A 13,776-nucleotide genomic window follows, 5' to 3' on the forward strand; every position below is an offset into this window, starting at 1 on the left:
AATTCTAATTCCAATTATTACGTGAGTTCACCTCGCTTGAGCCCGAATAGCTCAGTCGGTGGAGCGTTAGGCTTTTAACCTAACGGTCCAGGGTTAGAGTACCTGTTCGGGCCATTCTGTTTTTGAAGAATCATCAATAATTTAAACTTCAGATCATTTCACTTTCAATAAATTTATGTAAATTCTAATTCCAATTATTACGGGATTTAACTACGTTTGAGACAGGATAGCTCAGTCGGTAGAGCGTTAGGGTTTTAACCTAACGGTCCAGGGTTCGAGTCCCTGTTCGGGCGACTCTGTTTTTGAAGAATCATCAATAATTTAAACTTCAGATCATTTAATTTCCAGTAAAATTATTGAAATTCTAATCCCAATTATTATGGGAGTTCATTTCGTTTCAGCTCGGATAGCTCAGTCGGTAGAGCATTAGGATTCAAACCACGGTCCAGGGTTCGACTCCTTGTTCGGGCGACTGTGTTTTTGAAGAATCATCAATAATTTAAACTTCAGATCATTTAATTTCCAGTAAAATTATTGAAATTCTAATCCCAATTATTACGGGAGTTCATTTCGTTTCAGCCCGGATAGCTCAATCGGTAGAGCGTTAAGCTTTTAACCTAACGGTCCAGGGTTCGAGTCCCTGTTCGGGCGACTCTGTTTTTAAAGAATCGTCAATAATTTAAACTTCAGATCATTTCACTTTCAATAAATTTATGTAAATTCTAATTCCAATTATTACGTGAGTTCACCTCGCATGAGCCCGGATAGCTCAGTCGGTAGAGCGTTAGGCTTTTAACCTAACGGTCCAGGGTTCTAGTCCCTGTTCGGGCGACTGTGTTTTTGAAGAATCATCAATAATTTAAACTTCAGATCATTTAATTTTCAGTAAAATTATTGAAATTCTAATCCCAATTATTACGGGAGTTCATTTCGTTTCAGCCCGGATAGCTCAGTCGGTAGAGCGTTAGGCTTTTAACCTAACGGTCCAGGGTTCGAGTCCCTGTTCGGGCGACTGTGTTTTTGAAGAATCATCAATAATTTAAACTTCAGATCATTTAATTTCCAGTAAAATTATTGAAATTCTAATCCCAATTATTACGGGAGTTCATTTCGTTTCAGCTCGGATAGCTCAGTCGGTAGAGCGTTAGGCTTCAAACCACGGTCCAGGGTTCGACTCCTTGTTCGGGCGACTGTGTTTTTAAAGAATCATCAATAATTTAAACTTCAGATCATTTAATTTCCAGTAAAATTATTGAAATTCTAATCCCAATTATTACGGGAGTTCATTTCGTTTTAGCCCGGATAGCTCAGTCGGTAGAGCGTTAGGCTTTTAACCTAACGGTCCAGGGTTCGAGTCCCTGTTCGGGCGACTCTCCTTTTAAAGAATCGTCAATAATTTAAACTTCAGATCATTTCACTTTCAATAAATTTATGTAAATTCTAATTCCAATTATTACGCGAGTTCACCTCGCTTGAGCCCGGATAGCTCAGTCGGTAGAGCGTTAGGCTTTTAACCTAACGGTCCAGGGTTAGAGTACCTGTTCGGGCCATTCTGTTTTTGTTGAATCATCAATAATTTAAACTTCAGATCATTTCACTTTCAATAAATTTATGTAAATTCTAATTCCAATTATTACGGGATTTAACTTCGTTTGAGACAGGATAGCTCAGTCGGTAGAGCGTTAGGCTTTTAACCTAACGGTCCAGGGTTCGAGTACCTGTTCGGGCCATTCTGTTTTTGAAGAATCATCAATAATTTAAACTTCAGATCATTTCACTTTCAATAAATTTATGTAAATTCTAATTCCAATTATTACGTGAGTTCACCTCGCTTGAGCCCGGATAGCTCAGTCGGTAGAGCGTTAGGCTTTTAACCTAACGGTCCAGGGTTAGAGTACCTGTTCGGGCCATTCTGTTTTTGAAGAATCATCAATAATTTAAACTTCAGATCATTTCACTTTCAATAAATTTATGTAAATTCTAATTCCAATTATTTCGTGAGTTCACCTCGCTTGAGCCCGGATAGCTCAGTCGGTAGAGCGTTAGGCTTTTAACCTAACGGTCCAGGGTTCGAGTACCTGTTCGGGCCATTCTGTTTTTGAAGAATCATCAATAATTTAAACTTCAGATCTTTTAATTTCCAGTAAAATTATTGAAATTCTTATTCCAATTATTACGGGAGTTCATCTCGCTTGAGCCCGGATAGCTCAGTCGGTAGAGCGTTAGGCTTTTAACCTAACGGTCCAGGATTCTAGTCCCTGTTCGGGCGACTGTGTTTTTGAAGAATCATCAATAATTTAAACTTCAGATCATTTAATTTCCAGTAAAATTATTGAAATTCTAATCCCAATTATTACGGGAGTTCATTTCGTTTCAGCCCGGATAGCTCAGTCGGTAGAGCGTTAGGCTTTTAACCTAACGGTCCAGGGTTCGAGTCCCTGTTCGGGCAACTCTGTTTTTAAAGAATCGTCAATAATTTAAACTTCTGATCATTTCACTTTCAATAAATTTATGTAAATTCTAATTCCAATTATTACGTGAGTTCACCTCGCTTGAGCCCGGATAGCTCAGTCGGTAGAGCGTTAGGCTTTTAACCTAACGGTCCAGGGTTAGAGTACCTGTTCGGGCCATTCTGTTTTTGAAGAATCATCAATAATTTAAACTTCAGATCATTTCACTTTCAATAAATTTATGTAAATTCTAAATCCAATTATTTCGTGAGTTCACCTCGCTTGAGCCCGGATAGCTCAGTCGGTAGAGCGTTAGGCTTTTAACCTAACGGTCCAGGGTTCTAGTCCCTGTTCGGGCGACTGTGTTTTTGAAGAATCATCAATAATTTAAACTTCACATCTTTTAATTTCCAGTAAAATTATTGAAATTCTTATTCCAATTATTACGGGAGTTCATCTCGCTCGAGCCCGGATAGCTCAGTCGGTAGAGCGTTAGGCTTTTAACCTAACGGTCCAGGGTTCTAGTCCCTGTTCGGGCGACTGTGTTTTTGAAGAATCATCAATAATTTAAACTTCAGATCATTTAATTTTCAGTAAAATTATTGAAATTCTAATCCCAATTATTACGGGAGTTCATTTCGTTTCAGCCCGGATAGCTCAGTCGGTAGAGCGTTAGGCTTTTAACCTAACGGTCCAGGGTTCGAGTACCTGTTCGGGCCATTCTGTTTTTGAAGAATCATCAATAATTTAAACTTCAGATCATTTAATTTCCAGTAAAATTATTGAAATTCTTATTCCAATTATTACGGGAGTTCACCTCGCTTGAGCCCGGATAGCTCAGTCGGTAGAGCGTTAGGCTTTTAACCTAACGGTCCAGGGTTAGAGTACCTGTTCGGGCCATTCTGTTTTTGAAGAATCATCAATAATTTAAACTTCAGATCATTTCACTTTCAATAAATTTATGTAAATTCTAATTCCAATTATTTCGTGAGTTCACCTCGCTTGAGCCCGGATAGCTCAGTCGGTAGAGCGTTAGGCTTTTAACCTAACGGTCCAGGGTTCGAGTACCTGTTCGGGCCATTCTGTTTTTGAAGAATCATCAATAATTTAAACTTCAGATCTTTTAATTTCCAGTAAAATTATTGAAATTCTTATTCCAATTATTACGGGAGTTCATCTCGCTTGAGCCCGGATAGCTCAGTCGGTAGAGCGTTAGGCTTTTAACCTAACGGTCCAGGGTTCTAGTCCCTGTTCGGGCGACTGTGTTTTTGAAGAATCATCAATAATTTAAACTTCAGATCATTTAATTTCCAGTAAAATTATTGAAATTCTAATCCCAATTATTACGGGAGTTCATTTCGTTTCAGCCCGGCTAGCTCAGTCGGTAGAGCGTTAGGCTTTTAACCTAACGGTCCAGGGTTCGAGTCCCTGTTCGGGCAACTCTGTTTTTAAAGAATCGTCAATAATTTAAACTTCTGATCATTTCACTTTCAATAAATTTATGTAAATTCTAATTCCAATTATTACGTGAGTTCACCTCGCTTGAGCCCGGATAGCTCAGTCGGTAGAGCGTTAGGCTTTTAACCTAACGGTCCAGGGTTAGAGTACCTGTTCGGGCCATTCTGTTTTTGAAGAATCATCAATAATTTAAACTTCAGATCATTTCACTTTCAATAAATTTATGTAAATTCTAAATCCAATTATTTCGTGAGTTCACCTCGCTTGAGCCCGGATAGCTCAGTCGGTAGAGCGTTAGGCTTTTAACCTAACGGTCCAGGGTTCTAGTCCCTGTTCGGGCGACTGTGTTTTTGAAGAATCATCAATAATTTAAACTTCACATCTTTTAATTTCCAGTAAAATTATTGAAATTCTTATTCCAATTATTACGGGAGTTCATCTCGCTTGAGCCCGGATAGCTCAGTCGGTAGAGCGTTAGGCTTTTAACCTAACGGTCCAGGGTTCTAGTCCCTGTTCGGGCGACTGTGTTTTTGAAGAATCATCAATAATTTAAACTTCAGATCATTTAATTTTCAGTAAAATTATTGAAATTCTAATCCCAATTATTACGGGAGTTCATTTCGTTTCAGCCCGGATAGCTCAGTCGGTAGAGCGTTAGGCTTTTAACCTAACGGTCCAGGGTTCGAGTACCTGTTCGGGCCATTCTGTTTTTGAAGAATCATCAATAATTTAAACTTCAGATCATTTAATTTCCAGTAAAATTATTGAAATTCTTATTCCAATTATTACGGGAGTTCACCTCGCTTGAGCCCGGGTAGCTCAGTCGGTAGAGCGTTAGGCTTTTAACCTAACGGTCCAGGGTTCGAGTCCCTGTTCGGGCGACTGTGTTTTTGAAGAATCATCAATAATTTAAACTTCAGATCATTTAATTTCCAGTAAAATTATTGAAATTCTAATCCCAATTATTACGGGAGTTCATTTCGTTTTAGCCCGGATAGCTCAGTCGGTAGAGCGTTAGGCTTTTAACCTAACGGTCCAGGGTTCGAGTACTTGTTCGGGCGACTCTCTTTTTAAAGAATCGTCAATAATTTAAACTTCAGATCATTTCACTTTCAATAAATTTATGTAAATTCTAATTCCAATTATTACGTGAGTTCACCTCGCTTGAGCCCGGATAGCTCAGTCGGTACAGCGTTAGGCTTTTAACCTAACGGTCCAGGGTTAGAGTACCTGTTCGGGCCATTCTGTTTTTGAAGAATCATCAATAATTTAAACTTCAGATCATTTCACTTTCAATAAATTTATGTAAATTCTAATTCCAATTATTACGGGATTTAACTTCGTTTGAGACAGGATAGCTCAGTCGGTAGAGCGTTAGGCTTTTAACCTAACGGTCCAGGGTTCGAGTCCCTGTTCGGGCGACTCTGTTTTTGAAGAATCATCAAAAATTTAAACTTCAGATCATTTAATTTCCAGTAAAATTATTGAAATTCTTATCCCAATTATTACGGGAGTTCACCTGGCTTGAGCCCGGATAGCTCAGTCGGTAGAGCGTTAGGCTTTTAACCTAACGGTCCAGGGTTCTAGTCCCTGTTCGGGCGACTGTGTTTTTGAAGAATCATCAATAATTTAAACTTCAGATCATTTAATTTCCAGTAAAATTATTGAAATTCTAATCCCAATTATTACGGGAGTTCATTTCGTTTCAGCCCGGATAGCTCAGTCGGTAGAGCGTTAGGCTTTTAACCTAACGGTCCAGGGTTCGAGTCCCTGTTCGGGCGACTCTGTTTTTAAAGAATCGTCAATAATTTAAACTTCTGATCATTTCACTTTCAATAAATTTATGTAAATTCTAATTCCAATTATTACGTGAGTTCACCTCGCTTGAGCCCGGATAGCTCAGTCGGTAGAGCGTTAGGCTTTTAACCTAACGGTCCAGGGTTAGAGTACCTGTTCGGGCCATTCTGTTTTTGAAGAATCATCAATAATTTAAACTTCAGATCATTTCACTTTCAATAAATTTATGTAAATTCTAATTCCAATTATTACGGGATTTATCTTCGTTTGAGACAGGATAGCTCAGTCGGTAGAGCGTTAGGCTTTTAACCTAACGGTCCAGGGTTCGAGTACCTGTTCGGGCCATTCTGTTTTTGAAGAATCATCAATAATTTAAACTTCAGATCATTTAATTTCCAGTAAAATTATTGAAATTCTAATCCCAATTATTACGGGAGTTCATTTCATTTCAGCCCGGATAGCTCAGTCGGTAGAGCGTTAGGCTTTTAACCTAACGGTCCAGGATTCGAGTCCCTGTTCGGGCGACTCTGTTTTTAAAGAATCGTCAATAATTTAAACTTCTGATCATTTCACTTTCAATAAATTTATGTAAATTCTAATTCCAATTATTACGTGAGTTCACCTCGCTTGAGCCCGGATAGCTCAGTCGGTAGAGTGTTAGGCTTTTAACCTAACGGTCCAGGGTTCGAGTACCTGTTCGGGCCATTCTGTTTTTGAAGAATCATCAATAATTTAAACTTCAGATCATTTCACTTTCAATAAATTTATGTAAATTCTAATTCCAATTATTACGGGATTTAACTTCGTTTGAGACAGGATAGCTCAGTCGGTAGAGCGTTAGGCTTTTAACCTAACGGTCCAGGGTTCGAGTACCTGTTCGGGCCATTCTGTTTTTGAAGAATCATCAATAATTTAAACTTCAGATCATTTAATTTCCAGTAAAATTATTGAAATTCTTATTCCAATTATTACCGGAGTTCACCTCGCTTGAGCCCGGGTAGCTCAGTCGGTAGAGCGTTAGGCTTTTAACCTAACGGTCCAGGGTTCGAGTCCCTGTTCGGGCGACTGTGTTTTTGAAGAATCATCAATAATTTAAACTTCAGATCATTTAATTTCCAGTAAAATTATTGAAATTCTAATCCCAATAATTACGGGAGTTCATTTCGATTCAGCCCGGATAGCTCAGTCGGTAGAGCGTTAGGCTTTTAACCTAACGGTCCAGGGTTCGAGTCCCTGTTCGGGCGACTCTGTTTTTAAAGAATCGTCAATAATTTAAACTTCAGATCATTTCACTTTCAATAAATTTATGTAAATTCTAATTCCAATTATTACGTGAGTTCACCTCGCTTGAGCCCGGATAGCTCAGTCGGTAGAGCGTTAGGCTTTTAACCTAACGGTCCAGGGTTAGAGTACCTGTTCGGGCCATTCTGTTTTTGAAGAATCGTCAATAATTTAAACTTCAGATCATTTCACTTTCAATAAATTTATGTAAATTCTAATTCCAATTATTACGGGATTTAACTTCGCTTGAGACAGGATAGCTCAGTCGGTAGAGCGTTAGGCTTTTAACCTAACGGTCCAGGGTTCGAGTACCTGTTCGGGCCATTCTGTTTTTGAAGAATCATCAATAATTTAAACTTCAGATCATTTAATTTCCAGTAAAATTATTGAAATTCTTATTCCAATTATTACCGGAGTTCACCTCGCTTGAGCCCGGGTAGCTCAGTCGGTAGAGCGTTAGGCTTTTAACCTAACGGTCCAGGGTTCGAGTCCCTGTTCGGGCGACTGTGTTTTTGAAGAATCATCAATAATTTAAACTTCAGATCATTTAATTTCCAGTAAAATTATTGAAATTCTAATCCCAATAATTACGGGAGTTCATTTCGATTCAGCCCGGATAGCTCAGTCGGTAGAGCGTTAGGCTTTTAACCTAACGGTCCAGGGTTCGAGTCCCTGTTCGGGCGACTCTGTTTTTAAAGAATCGTCAATAATTTAAACTTCAGATCATTTCACTTTCAATAAATTTATGTAAATTCTAATTCCAATTATTACGTGAGTTCACCTCGCTTGAGCCCGGATAGCTCAGTCGGTAGAGCGTTAGGCTTTTAACCTAACGGTCCAGGGTTAGAGTACCTGTTCGGGCCATTCTGTTTTTGAAGAATCGTCAATAATTTAAACTTCAGATCATTTCACTTTCAATAAATTTATGTAAATTCTAATTCCAATTATTACGGGATTTAACTTCGCTTGAGACAGGATAGCTCAGTCGGTAGAGCGTTAGGCTTTTAACCTAACGGTCCAGGGTTCGAGTACCTGTTCGGGCCATTCTGTTTTTGAAGAATCATCAATAATTTAAACTTCAGATCATTTAATTTCCAGTAAAATTATTGAAATTCTTATTCCAATTATTACGGGAGTTCACCTCGCTTGAGCCCGGGTAGCTCAGTCGGTAGAGCGTTAGGCTTTTAACCTAACGGTCCAGGGTTCGAGTCCCTGTTCGGGCGACTGTGTTTTTGAAGAATCATCAATAATTTAAACTTCAGATCATTTAATTTCCAGTAAAATTATTGAAATTCTAATCCCAATTATTACGGGAGTTCATTTCGTTTCAGCTCGGATAGCTCAGTCGGTAGAGCATTAGGATTCAAACCACGGTCCAGGGTTCGACTCCTTGTTCGGGCGACTGTGTTTTTGAAGAATCATCAATAATTTAAACTTCAGATCATTTAATTTCCAGTAAAATTATTGAAATTCTAATCCCAATAATTACGGGAGTTCATTTCGTTTCAGCCCTGATAGCTCAGTCGGTAGAGCGTTAGGCTTTTAACCTAACGGTCCAGGGTTCGAGTTCCTGTTCGGGCGACTCTGTTTTTAAAAAATCGTCAATAATTTAAACTTCAGATCATTTCACTTTCAATAAATTTATGTAAATTCTAATTCCAATTATTACGTGAGTTCACCTCGCTTGAGCCCGGATAGCTCAGTCGGTAGAGCGTTAGGCTTTTAACCTAACGGTCCAGGGTTCGAGTACCTGTTCGGGCCATTCTGTTTTTGAAGAATCATCAATAATTTAAACTTCAGATCTTTTAATTTCCAGTAAAATTATTGAAATTCTTATTCCAATTATTACGGGAGTTCATCTCGCTTGAGCCCGGATAGCTCAGTCGGTAGAGCGTTAGGCTTTTAACCTAACGGTCCAGGGTTCGAGTACCTGTTTGGGCGACTCTGTTTTTAAAGAATCGTCAATAATTTAAACTTCAGATCATTTCACTTTCAATAAATTTATGTAAATTCTAATTCCAATTATTACGTGAGTTCACCTCGCTTGAGCCCGGATAGCTCAGTCGGTAGAGCGTTAGGCTTTTAACCTAACGGTCCAGGGTTAGAGAACCTGTTCGGGCCATTCTGTTTTTGAAGAATAATCAATAATTTAAACTTCAGATCATTTCACTTTCAATAAATTTATGTAAATTCTAATTCCAATTATTACGGGATTTAACTTCGTTTGAGACAGGATAGCTCAGTCGGTAGAGCGTTAGGCTTTTAACCTAACGGTCCAGGGTTCGAGTCCCTGTTCGGGCGACTCGGTTTTTGAAGAATCATCAAAAATTTAAACTTCAGATCATTTAATTTCCAGTAAAATTATTGAAATTCTTATCCCAATTATTACGGGAGTTCACCTGGCTTGAGCCCGGATAGCTCAGTCGGTAGAGCGTTAGGCTTTTAACCTAACGGTCCAGGGTTCTAGTCCCTGTTCGGGCGACTATGTTTTTAAAGAATCGTCAATAATTTAAACTTCAGATCATTTCACTTTCAATAAATTTATGTAAATTCTAATTCCAATTATTACGTGAGTTCACCTCGCTTGAGCCCGGATAGCTCAGTCGGTAGAGCGTTAGGCTTTTAACCTAACGCTCCAGGGTTAGAGTAACTGTTCGGGCCATTCTGTTTTTGAAGAATCATCAATAATTTAAACTTCAGATCAATTCACTTTCAATAAATTTATGTAAATTCTAATTCCAATTATTACGTTATTTAACTTCGTTTGAGACAGGAAAGCTCAGTCGGTAGAGGGTTAGGCTTTTAACCTAACGGTCCAGGGTTCGAGTACCTGTTCGGGCCATTCTGTTTTTGAAGAATCATCAATAATTTAAACTTCAGATCATTTAATTTCCAGTAAAATTATTGAAATTCTTATTCCAATTATTACGGGAGTTCACCTCGCTTGAGCCCTTATAGCTCAGTCGGTAGAGCGTTAGGCTTTTAACCTAACGGTCCAGGGTTCGAGTCCCTGTTCGGGCGACTCTGTTTTTGAAGAATCATCAATAATTTAAACTTCAGATCATTTAATTTCCAGTAAAATTATTGAAATTCTAATTCCAATTATTACGGGAGTTCATTTCGTTTCAGCTCGGATAGCTCAGTCGGTAGAGCGTTAAGCTTTTAACCTAACGGTCCAGGGTTCGAGTCCCTGTTCGGGCGACTGTGTTTTTAAAGAATCATCAATAATTTAAACTTCAGATCATTTAATTTCCAGTAAAATTATTGAAATTCTAATCCCAATTATTACGGGAGTTCATTTCGTTTTAGCCCGGATAGCTCAGTCGGTAGAGCGTTAGGCTTCAAACCACGGTCCAGGGTTCGACTCCTTGTTCGGGCGACTGTGTTTTTAAAGAATCATCAATAATTTAAACTTCAGATCATTTAATTTCCAGTAAAATTATTGAAATTCTTATCCCAATTATTACGGGAGTTCACCTGGCTTGAGCGCGGATAGCTCAGTCGGTAGAGCGTTAGGCTTTTAACCTAACGGTCCAGGGTTCAAGTCCCTGTTCGGGCGACTGTGTTTTTGAAGAATCATCAATAATTTAAACTTCAGATCATTTAATTTCCAGTAAAATTATTGAAATTCTAATCCCAATTATTACGGGAGTTCATTTCGTTTCAGCCCGGATAGCTCAGTCGGTAGAGCGTTAGGCTTTTAACCTAACGGTCCAGGGTTCGAGTCCCAGTTCGGGCGACTCTGTTTTTAAAGAATCGTCAATAATTTAAACTTCAGATCATTTCACTTTCAATAAATTTATGTAAATTCTAATTCCAATTATTACGTGAGTTCACCTCGCTTGAGCCCGGATAGCTCAGTCGGTAGAGCGTTAGGCTTTTAACCTAACGGTCCAGGGTTCGAGTACCTGTTCGGGCCATTCTGTTTTTGAAGAATCATCAATAATTTAAACTTCAGATCATTTAATTTCCAGTAAAATTATTGAAATTCTTATTCCAATTATTACGGGAGTTCACCTAGCTTGAGCCCGGATAGCTCAGTCGGTAGAGCGTTAGGCTTTTAACCTAACGGTCCAGGGTTCGAGTCCCTGTTCGGGCGACTGTGTTTTTGAAGAATCATCAATAATTTAAACTTCAGATCATTTAATTTCCAGTAAAATTATTGAAATTCTAATCCCAATTATTACGGGAGTTCATTTCGTTTCAGCTCGGATAGCTCAGTCGGTAGAGCGTTAGGCTTCAAACCACGGTCCAGGGTTCGAGTCCCTGTTCGGGCGACTGTGTTTTTAAAGAATCATCAATAATTTAAACTTCAGATCATTTAATTTCCAGTAAAATTATTTAAATTCTAATCCCAATTATTACGGGAGTTCATTTCGTTTTAGCCCGGATAGCTCAGTCGGTAGAGCGTTAGGCTTTTAACCTAACGGTCCAGGGTTAGAGTACCTGTTCGGGCCATTCTGTTTTTGAAGAATCATCAATAATTTAAACTTCAGATCATTTCACTTTCAATAAATTTATGTAAATTCTAATTCCAATTATTACGGGATTTAACTTCGTTTGAGACAGGATAGCTCAGTCGGTAGAGCGTTAGGCTTTTAACCTAACGGTCCAGGGTTTGAGTCCCTGTTCGGGCGACTCTGTTTTTGAAGAATCATCAAAAATTTAAACTTCAGATCATTTAATTTCCAGTAAAATTATTGAAATTCTTATCCCAATTATTACGGGAGTTCACCTTGTTTGAGCGCGGATAGCTCAGTCGGTAGAGCGTTAGGCTTTTAACCTAACGGTCCAGGGTTCTAGTCCCTGTTCGGGCGACTCTGTTTTTGAAGAATCATCAATAATTTAAACTTCAGATCATTTAATTTCCAGTAAAATTATTGAAATTCTAATCCCAATTATTACGGGAGTTCATTTCGTTTCAGCCCGGATAGCTCAGTCGGTAGAGCGTTAGGCTTTTAACCTAACGGTCCAGGGTTCGAGTCCCTGTTCGGGCGACTCTGTTTTTAAAGAATCGTCAATAATTTAAACTTCAGATCATTTCACTTTCAATAAATTTATGTAAATTCTAATTCCAATTATTACGTGAGTTCACCTCGCTTGAGCCCGGATAGCTCAGTCGGTAGAGCGTTAGGCTTTTAACCTAACGGTTCAGGGTTCGAGTCCCTGTTCGGGCGACTATGTTTTTAAAGAATCGTCAATAATTTAAACTTCAGATCATTTCACTTTCAATAAATTTATGTAAATTCTAATTCCAATTATTACGTGAGTTCACCTCGCTTGAGCCCGGATAGCTCAGTCGGTAGAGCGTTAGGCTTTTAACCTAACGCTCCAGGGTTAGAGTACCTGTTCGGGCCATTCTGTTTTTGAAGAATCATCAATAATTTAAACTTCAGATCAATTCACTTTCAATAAATTTATGTAAATTCTAATTCCAATTATTACGGGATTTAACTTCGTTTGAGACAGGATAGCTCAGTCGGTAGAGCGTTAGGCTTTTAACCTAACGGTCCAGGGTTCGAGTTCCTGTTCGGGCGACTCTGTTTTTGAAGAATCATCAAAAATTTAAACTTCAGATCATTTAATTTCCAGTAAAATTATTGAAATTCTTATCCCAATTATTACGGGAGTTCACCTGGCTTGAGCGCGGATAGCTCAGTCGGTAGAGCGTTAGGCTTTTAACCTAACGGTCCAGGGTTCAAGTCCCTGTTCGGGCGACTGTGTTTTTGAAGAATCATCAATAATTTAAACTTCAGATCATTTAATTTCCAGTAAAATTATTGAAATTCTAATCCCAATTATTACGGGAGTTCATTTCGTTTCAGCCCGGATAGCTCAGTCGGTAGAGCGTTAGGCTTTTAACCTAACGGTCCAGGGTTCGAGTCCCTGTTCGGGCGACTCTGTTTTTAAAGAATCGTCAATAATTTAAACTTCAGATCATTTCACTTTCAATAAATATATGTAAATTCTAATTCCAATTATTACGTGAGTTCACCTCGCTTGAGCCCGGATAGCTCAGTCGGTAGAGCGTTAGGCTTTTAACCTAACGGTCCAGGGTTCGAGTCCCTGTTCGGGCGACTATGTTTTTAAAGAATCGTCAATAATTTAAACTTCAGATCATTTCACTTTCAATAAATTTATGTAAATTCTAATTCCAATTATTACGTGAGTTCACCTCGCTTGAGCCCGGATAGCTCAGTCGGTAGAGCGTTAGGCTTTTAACCTAACGCTCCAGGGTTAGAGTACCTGTTCGGGCCATTCTGTTTTTGAAGAATCATCAATAATTTAAACTTCAGATCAATTCACTTTCAATAAATTTATGTAAATTCTAATTCCAATTATTACGGGATTTAACTTCGTTTGAGACAGGAAAGCTCAGTCGGTAGAGGGTTAGGCTTTTAACCTAACGGTCCAGGGTTCGAGTACCTGTTCGGGCCATTCTGTTTTTGAAGAATCATCAATAATTTAAACTTCAGATCATTTAATTTCCAGTAAAATTATTGAAATTCTTATTCCAATTATTACGGGAGTTCACCTCGCTTGAGCCCGGGTAGCTCAGTCGGTAGAGCGTTAGGGTTTTAACCTAACGGTCCAGGGTTCGAGTCCCTGTTCGGGCGACTGTGTTTTTGAAGAATCATCAATAATTTAAACTTCAGATCATTTAATTTCCAGTAAAATTATTGAAATTCTAATCCCAATTATTACGGGAGTTCATTTCGTTTCAGCTCGGATAGCTCAGTCGGTAGAGCGTTAGGCTTCAAACCACGGTCCAGGGTTCGACTCCTTGTTC

General features: G+C 38.7%; 41 non-coding genes across 41 annotated transcripts; all 41 read left to right on the forward strand.

The window, feature by feature from the left end:
• Window positions 1-578: 578 nt before the first annotated feature.
• TRNAK-UUU (transfer RNA lysine (anticodon UUU)) lies at window positions 579-651 on the forward strand. Its single transcript has one exon. It is a non-coding gene; the product is annotated as a tRNA-Lys (tRNA).
• A 107-nt stretch (window positions 652-758) lies between these two features.
• TRNAK-UUU (transfer RNA lysine (anticodon UUU)) lies at window positions 759-831 on the forward strand. Its single transcript has one exon. It is a non-coding gene; the product is annotated as a tRNA-Lys (tRNA).
• A 107-nt stretch (window positions 832-938) lies between these two features.
• Window positions 939-1,011, forward strand: TRNAK-UUU (transfer RNA lysine (anticodon UUU)). Its single transcript has one exon. It is a non-coding gene; the product is annotated as a tRNA-Lys (tRNA).
• Window positions 1,012-1,296: 285 nt separating this feature from the next.
• On the forward strand, window positions 1,297-1,369 carry TRNAK-UUU (transfer RNA lysine (anticodon UUU)). The gene has a single exon. It is a non-coding gene; the product is annotated as a tRNA-Lys (tRNA).
• Window positions 1,370-2,016: 647 nt separating this feature from the next.
• Window positions 2,017-2,089, forward strand: TRNAK-UUU (transfer RNA lysine (anticodon UUU)). Its single transcript has one exon. It is a non-coding gene; the product is annotated as a tRNA-Lys (tRNA).
• Window positions 2,090-2,376: 287 nt separating this feature from the next.
• TRNAK-UUU (transfer RNA lysine (anticodon UUU)) lies at window positions 2,377-2,449 on the forward strand. Its single transcript has one exon. It is a non-coding gene; the product is annotated as a tRNA-Lys (tRNA).
• Window positions 2,450-2,736: 287 nt separating this feature from the next.
• Window positions 2,737-2,809, forward strand: TRNAK-UUU (transfer RNA lysine (anticodon UUU)). Its single transcript has one exon. It is a non-coding gene; the product is annotated as a tRNA-Lys (tRNA).
• Window positions 2,810-2,916: 107 nt separating this feature from the next.
• TRNAK-UUU (transfer RNA lysine (anticodon UUU)) lies at window positions 2,917-2,989 on the forward strand. The gene has a single exon. It is a non-coding gene; the product is annotated as a tRNA-Lys (tRNA).
• Window positions 2,990-3,096: 107 nt separating this feature from the next.
• TRNAK-UUU (transfer RNA lysine (anticodon UUU)) lies at window positions 3,097-3,169 on the forward strand. The gene has a single exon. It is a non-coding gene; the product is annotated as a tRNA-Lys (tRNA).
• Window positions 3,170-3,456: 287 nt separating this feature from the next.
• Window positions 3,457-3,529, forward strand: TRNAK-UUU (transfer RNA lysine (anticodon UUU)). The gene has a single exon. It is a non-coding gene; the product is annotated as a tRNA-Lys (tRNA).
• Window positions 3,530-3,636: 107 nt separating this feature from the next.
• Window positions 3,637-3,709, forward strand: TRNAK-UUU (transfer RNA lysine (anticodon UUU)). The gene has a single exon. It is a non-coding gene; the product is annotated as a tRNA-Lys (tRNA).
• A 107-nt stretch (window positions 3,710-3,816) lies between these two features.
• Window positions 3,817-3,889, forward strand: TRNAK-UUU (transfer RNA lysine (anticodon UUU)). The gene has a single exon. It is a non-coding gene; the product is annotated as a tRNA-Lys (tRNA).
• A 287-nt stretch (window positions 3,890-4,176) lies between these two features.
• Window positions 4,177-4,249, forward strand: TRNAK-UUU (transfer RNA lysine (anticodon UUU)). The gene has a single exon. It is a non-coding gene; the product is annotated as a tRNA-Lys (tRNA).
• Window positions 4,250-4,356: 107 nt separating this feature from the next.
• On the forward strand, window positions 4,357-4,429 carry TRNAK-UUU (transfer RNA lysine (anticodon UUU)). Its single transcript has one exon. It is a non-coding gene; the product is annotated as a tRNA-Lys (tRNA).
• Window positions 4,430-4,536: 107 nt separating this feature from the next.
• Window positions 4,537-4,609, forward strand: TRNAK-UUU (transfer RNA lysine (anticodon UUU)). The gene has a single exon. It is a non-coding gene; the product is annotated as a tRNA-Lys (tRNA).
• A 107-nt stretch (window positions 4,610-4,716) lies between these two features.
• Window positions 4,717-4,789, forward strand: TRNAK-UUU (transfer RNA lysine (anticodon UUU)). The gene has a single exon. It is a non-coding gene; the product is annotated as a tRNA-Lys (tRNA).
• Window positions 4,790-4,896: 107 nt separating this feature from the next.
• On the forward strand, window positions 4,897-4,969 carry TRNAK-UUU (transfer RNA lysine (anticodon UUU)). Its single transcript has one exon. It is a non-coding gene; the product is annotated as a tRNA-Lys (tRNA).
• Window positions 4,970-5,436: 467 nt separating this feature from the next.
• Window positions 5,437-5,509, forward strand: TRNAK-UUU (transfer RNA lysine (anticodon UUU)). The gene has a single exon. It is a non-coding gene; the product is annotated as a tRNA-Lys (tRNA).
• A 107-nt stretch (window positions 5,510-5,616) lies between these two features.
• On the forward strand, window positions 5,617-5,689 carry TRNAK-UUU (transfer RNA lysine (anticodon UUU)). The gene has a single exon. It is a non-coding gene; the product is annotated as a tRNA-Lys (tRNA).
• Window positions 5,690-6,156: 467 nt separating this feature from the next.
• Window positions 6,157-6,229, forward strand: TRNAK-UUU (transfer RNA lysine (anticodon UUU)). The gene has a single exon. It is a non-coding gene; the product is annotated as a tRNA-Lys (tRNA).
• Window positions 6,230-6,336: 107 nt separating this feature from the next.
• TRNAK-UUU (transfer RNA lysine (anticodon UUU)) lies at window positions 6,337-6,409 on the forward strand. Its single transcript has one exon. It is a non-coding gene; the product is annotated as a tRNA-Lys (tRNA).
• Window positions 6,410-6,696: 287 nt separating this feature from the next.
• Window positions 6,697-6,769, forward strand: TRNAK-UUU (transfer RNA lysine (anticodon UUU)). Its single transcript has one exon. It is a non-coding gene; the product is annotated as a tRNA-Lys (tRNA).
• Window positions 6,770-6,876: 107 nt separating this feature from the next.
• TRNAK-UUU (transfer RNA lysine (anticodon UUU)) lies at window positions 6,877-6,949 on the forward strand. The gene has a single exon. It is a non-coding gene; the product is annotated as a tRNA-Lys (tRNA).
• A 467-nt stretch (window positions 6,950-7,416) lies between these two features.
• TRNAK-UUU (transfer RNA lysine (anticodon UUU)) lies at window positions 7,417-7,489 on the forward strand. Its single transcript has one exon. It is a non-coding gene; the product is annotated as a tRNA-Lys (tRNA).
• A 107-nt stretch (window positions 7,490-7,596) lies between these two features.
• TRNAK-UUU (transfer RNA lysine (anticodon UUU)) lies at window positions 7,597-7,669 on the forward strand. The gene has a single exon. It is a non-coding gene; the product is annotated as a tRNA-Lys (tRNA).
• A 467-nt stretch (window positions 7,670-8,136) lies between these two features.
• TRNAK-UUU (transfer RNA lysine (anticodon UUU)) lies at window positions 8,137-8,209 on the forward strand. The gene has a single exon. It is a non-coding gene; the product is annotated as a tRNA-Lys (tRNA).
• A 465-nt stretch (window positions 8,210-8,674) lies between these two features.
• TRNAK-UUU (transfer RNA lysine (anticodon UUU)) lies at window positions 8,675-8,747 on the forward strand. Its single transcript has one exon. It is a non-coding gene; the product is annotated as a tRNA-Lys (tRNA).
• A 107-nt stretch (window positions 8,748-8,854) lies between these two features.
• TRNAK-UUU (transfer RNA lysine (anticodon UUU)) lies at window positions 8,855-8,927 on the forward strand. The gene has a single exon. It is a non-coding gene; the product is annotated as a tRNA-Lys (tRNA).
• A 467-nt stretch (window positions 8,928-9,394) lies between these two features.
• On the forward strand, window positions 9,395-9,467 carry TRNAK-UUU (transfer RNA lysine (anticodon UUU)). The gene has a single exon. It is a non-coding gene; the product is annotated as a tRNA-Lys (tRNA).
• A 467-nt stretch (window positions 9,468-9,934) lies between these two features.
• On the forward strand, window positions 9,935-10,007 carry TRNAK-UUU (transfer RNA lysine (anticodon UUU)). The gene has a single exon. It is a non-coding gene; the product is annotated as a tRNA-Lys (tRNA).
• Window positions 10,008-10,114: 107 nt separating this feature from the next.
• TRNAK-UUU (transfer RNA lysine (anticodon UUU)) lies at window positions 10,115-10,187 on the forward strand. Its single transcript has one exon. It is a non-coding gene; the product is annotated as a tRNA-Lys (tRNA).
• A 285-nt stretch (window positions 10,188-10,472) lies between these two features.
• On the forward strand, window positions 10,473-10,545 carry TRNAK-UUU (transfer RNA lysine (anticodon UUU)). Its single transcript has one exon. It is a non-coding gene; the product is annotated as a tRNA-Lys (tRNA).
• Window positions 10,546-10,652: 107 nt separating this feature from the next.
• Window positions 10,653-10,725, forward strand: TRNAK-UUU (transfer RNA lysine (anticodon UUU)). Its single transcript has one exon. It is a non-coding gene; the product is annotated as a tRNA-Lys (tRNA).
• Window positions 10,726-10,832: 107 nt separating this feature from the next.
• Window positions 10,833-10,905, forward strand: TRNAK-UUU (transfer RNA lysine (anticodon UUU)). Its single transcript has one exon. It is a non-coding gene; the product is annotated as a tRNA-Lys (tRNA).
• A 107-nt stretch (window positions 10,906-11,012) lies between these two features.
• On the forward strand, window positions 11,013-11,085 carry TRNAK-UUU (transfer RNA lysine (anticodon UUU)). The gene has a single exon. It is a non-coding gene; the product is annotated as a tRNA-Lys (tRNA).
• An 825-nt stretch (window positions 11,086-11,910) lies between these two features.
• Window positions 11,911-11,983, forward strand: TRNAK-UUU (transfer RNA lysine (anticodon UUU)). Its single transcript has one exon. It is a non-coding gene; the product is annotated as a tRNA-Lys (tRNA).
• Window positions 11,984-12,090: 107 nt separating this feature from the next.
• TRNAK-UUU (transfer RNA lysine (anticodon UUU)) lies at window positions 12,091-12,163 on the forward strand. The gene has a single exon. It is a non-coding gene; the product is annotated as a tRNA-Lys (tRNA).
• Window positions 12,164-12,630: 467 nt separating this feature from the next.
• On the forward strand, window positions 12,631-12,703 carry TRNAK-UUU (transfer RNA lysine (anticodon UUU)). Its single transcript has one exon. It is a non-coding gene; the product is annotated as a tRNA-Lys (tRNA).
• Window positions 12,704-12,810: 107 nt separating this feature from the next.
• On the forward strand, window positions 12,811-12,883 carry TRNAK-UUU (transfer RNA lysine (anticodon UUU)). The gene has a single exon. It is a non-coding gene; the product is annotated as a tRNA-Lys (tRNA).
• A 107-nt stretch (window positions 12,884-12,990) lies between these two features.
• TRNAK-UUU (transfer RNA lysine (anticodon UUU)) lies at window positions 12,991-13,063 on the forward strand. Its single transcript has one exon. It is a non-coding gene; the product is annotated as a tRNA-Lys (tRNA).
• Window positions 13,064-13,530: 467 nt separating this feature from the next.
• Window positions 13,531-13,603, forward strand: TRNAK-UUU (transfer RNA lysine (anticodon UUU)). Its single transcript has one exon. It is a non-coding gene; the product is annotated as a tRNA-Lys (tRNA).
• The last annotated feature ends 173 nt before the right edge of the window (window positions 13,604-13,776 follow it).

This window comes from Phalangium opilio, unplaced genomic scaffold (genome assembly GCF_054372755.1).
Source record: "Phalangium opilio isolate 3A_F unplaced genomic scaffold, DU_Popi_V2 ptg001170l_1, whole genome shotgun sequence".
In the NCBI taxonomy this organism is placed as follows: domain Eukaryota; kingdom Metazoa; phylum Arthropoda; class Arachnida; order Opiliones; family Phalangiidae; genus Phalangium; species Phalangium opilio.